We start from the raw sequence: 3,977 nt of genomic DNA, 5'->3' as shown, positions 1-3,977 counted from the left end.
AAAACCAATATTAACAAAAAATATTCCAATATTAGCATTCTCACATTAGTGAGAAAAAAAAATATGACTTGCATATTCCTATTCTATTAAAACCAAATTGTTAATATATTTGTTATTCCTTAACAATCTAACAACAGAATTCTAGAAGGGGGTTGAATGGAATTCTGGTTTCTTTTGGAAATTTCAAATCTCTTTTGAATATATATATATAGTTGTGAATGAATATGCAGTAGTGCATATCAAAAGATTTTAAGTATTCAAACACAAAGTAATCAAACAAACCGGTTTAAAAATTTCTGGTGGATTGATCTTTCCACCAGAGATATATATAGATTAGAGAACTCTGTGATGCAAGAATGCACAAAGCTGCTTAAAAGTGTTTTTAGAAAGATGAGCAGAGAGAATTCCTAATGAGTGTAGCTTTATCTATTTCTCTGTTCAACTCCTATTTTTCACTTATCGATTGATCGATATTAAACACTTGTTACTCTTGGTTTATATACTACCAAGTTACACATGAATAAGACAAACAGTAAAAACAAGAATCTAGGTCTATTCACATATTGCTTCATTTCTCTATCCAACATCTTTATATATCTTCAGTTAAACATGGAAATGGAAATGTTTTTTTATTCTCTAAAACCTGCAAACATGCTGCCACATTCCTTTTATATACAATCAACACATGTGACTATCAAGTCACTTTCAACTGTTATTTGAATTTGTTATCCTTTGAGACTTTAGCATTATCCGTTGATACTTCTCTTGAGTTATCCGTTGAGCCTCAAGTGGATTCTCTGTTGAAAGTGTCTCGAGTCATTTGTTGAAACTTTAAGTTTATCCGTTTATGATGAATCATTTAGAAGTTGACAATCTTTCACTTATACAAAATTACAAGGCATCTTCTATATACAATTAGTCAACCTATTTTGTATATCTTTCTAGTAGTCAACATGACTAATAGTTCACTACAACTTCCAAACTACTAAGTTGTTTGTTGAATACAGAAATGTGCTACAAACTTGTTTAATACAAGCTACTCCATTTAATAATGGTTACAAAAATCATTTAACTTATCTACTTAGAGTATTTGGTTAAATTATCATCAAGCCTACAACATATTTCTAACAACATTGATCCGTAAAAATGTTTTGAGCTTGAATTATAGATTCTAAATTTTTTTAGATTTTATGTCTTTGTGCATAATTCTTGGTGCAGCTGCTTTATGGAGATACTCCAAGCCTTTAGCAGCTCCAAGTGCAATAGAAACCCCGATACACCAGACAAGAAACTCTATTGTAGCCTCATTCAAGCGTTCTCTCAGATTACCTTTTGGCATTTGCTCAAATATTAGTAACCTCTATGTGTGCTTTCCTTGATTTTCTGAGCAGAATCCAAGCAAATGTACCACATGCCAGTGATGTAATCACGATATAAGTTCAATCTGAGAAATTGGTTTACAAATAATTTGAAAGTAACAGAAACATCATTTTGTCTTGGATTTCGCATCTCCTACAAGTTCTAAACTAGAAAGCTCTAAGGACTTAAGCTGATATTTCAGGAAATTTGTTAAATACCTCTGTGATGAAATTGTTCTCGACACCCATCTCTCCCTCGGCTTTCATCCGTTTAATTGCAATTTTACTAGGGCCACTTTGTACATAAAAAGGCATAGTTAAAGCATATTATTTTTGTACAGATTCTTGTTTTAAGTACAATAAAATAAAATAAAAAGTAACAAGATAAACTTGCAAAGAAGGTTAAGAAGATCAGGGCAAAGATACATAGTGGATGGTGATACATTAGCACTTGTTCTGCAATTTTCACGTGGCACAAATTATATAAGCTAACAGCTTTATCTTTTAAAACAGTCACAACGGTTAATCTAATTCCTAGAACTTTCAAAATAATGACAAATTTAAAGGAAGCGACATACTTTTAATGCCTAAATATGATGCTCATTTCCGTGTAAGAGGTTTGATGGATGTGCTTAAGTGCGCAAAATATTAATATTGGTTGTCCAACCTATGACATGCAATAATATAAATTTTTTTTTAAAAAGCCTTCCGATCATACCGGTAATAGGATTTATGGCAGAGCTTATGTAAACTTTAAACTCTGGCAATAAAGTTGTATTATGGATAATGAGGTTGGATGCACTGTTGTAACTTGTTTCTTTGTCCAATGAGGAAAGACGTTGTGCAATAGGTTTTTTTTGATAAAAATAACATATACAAAAAACAGCAAAGACAAGAGCCATCACGATAACTGAAAACAAGAGAATAAGCACAAGAAATTTGCATAGGCATTCCACCACTTACACCAGGGTAAAATCCATTTGACATGTTTGTTCTTTTGGGACACTCCATATAACATGTGTCTTTCTGCATATCCTCGTGATCGCCAAACCTAAAGTAAAATCATTAGTATAAATAAGCTATTCATTTTCAACAATTGAAGTGAAAGAAAGAAATAATAAAATAAGTGAAGATAATCACTTTCCAAGATCGTGTCGGCGAAGGATACACTTCTGGACTAAAATCGTTGGGTAGAACAGACCCATAGGGAAAAATGTAACATTTAATAAATTACCAAGATTTACCTGATATGCACAGATGGCATCCAATGGACAGTACTTTAATATATAATAATGTGATACTGAAGAAACAAGATATTACAATGAAAAATACTGGTGCAAGAGGGAAAATAACAGTAACGGAGTAGTAGAATAGCAGATAATTTAACTTTTCTTATTCTGTTAAAATGGTTCAGCATATTGAAGATTGACAATTTTGAGTATTTTCGTGCTTGGTTAGTTACTCAATATATAATCGACTTCAGTTAACAGAAGGTTCATAGTGTCTCCAGAAGTATACATCATAAAAAGTAATTCATCATGTCAAATTCAGTAGGTACAACACAAATATTAGTTAATTTGCCATCTCCCAACTTTGCCAGAGCCTTGTTGTGATGCAGTGCGAGCAAGCGAGTAAATGACAACCTGAAAGATAATGTTAGTGCTCTAAATAAAATGATGATTTACAAATAAAAAGTATTAATATAGTATTCGTATTAAGTATTAACACCATTATGTGTTTACCAAGTAATTTGAACTCCAGAAACTCTAGGAGTTATCATGGCCATTGATACCCGAAATTGTCAAGAAGATAAGGAAAGAAGGATTGGAGTAAGCCTTAAGTTTTATAATATTCAGTACTGACAATTAGATAGAACGCATTCTTCAGATGCAACTCTGCTATATGAAATAAAATAACTTTCTCACGGAAAAACAATATAACATTAAGCAGATAGTAAATCTAACGGTCTTCCACAATCCACACTATACGTAAGGCTTTTAAACTGTAAGTTCTCTTTTCAGTAAAGGTCAACGTGTCAAGAGACGTACTAAGGCAATACTATACATCTAAAAACTTGAAATGTAATAAAGCACACTATACAGGAATGTACATGATGTAAGAAGATAACAAGTGACAAGCGCAGAAACATGTACCTCCCGCAACTCGAAGGGAACAGCATATTCATTGTATAATTGTGTAATACTCCTCAATTCCAGTGATAATTCTTTCTCCTTCTCTTGTGATGTGCGTAAAATATTGGCATTCTTCATATGCAATTATGAGATTAAAAACAGTATAATTATGAACCGTATATTTAAATATAAGAAACAAATATTTACGAAAGATTAAATAGGCACAACCGAAGGTAGGAAAGTCATGCATAAATCGAATTCAAATAAATTAATAAAACCATACAGTGTTCCAATTAGGGTTCCAAATTCAAAACACCCAATTTAAAAAATATTGTGATCTATCAAAGCGTTCTCGAATATTAAGTTGTCAATCGTACCATTGATTATCATCTAAATGAAATGAAATCCTATTTCATCAATAAGAATCCATGAATAAAAACACGAGGACAACATTTTTAACATCTTTTTTGGGGCAATTTTGGAGCTA

The 3,977-nt window shown here is 31.9% G+C and overlaps 1 long non-coding RNA gene across 1 annotated transcript; it reads right to left on the bottom strand.

The window, feature by feature from the left end:
* Nucleotides 1-969: 969 nt before the first annotated feature.
* Nucleotides 970-3,642, bottom strand: LOC141683123 (uncharacterized). The gene is made up of 3 exons (XR_012560119.1): nt 3,512-3,642; nt 2,322-3,001; nt 970-1,653 (listed from the first exon to the last, which is right to left on the bottom strand). It is a non-coding gene; the product is annotated as an uncharacterized LOC141683123 (long non-coding RNA).
* Between the last annotated feature and the right edge of the window lie 335 nt (nt 3,643-3,977).

This window comes from Apium graveolens, chromosome 9, assembly GCF_009905375.1.
Source record: "Apium graveolens cultivar Ventura chromosome 9, ASM990537v1, whole genome shotgun sequence".
In the NCBI taxonomy this organism is placed as follows: domain Eukaryota; kingdom Viridiplantae; phylum Streptophyta; class Magnoliopsida; order Apiales; family Apiaceae; genus Apium; species Apium graveolens.
This window is presented reverse-complemented; position numbering and strand designations above follow the sequence as displayed.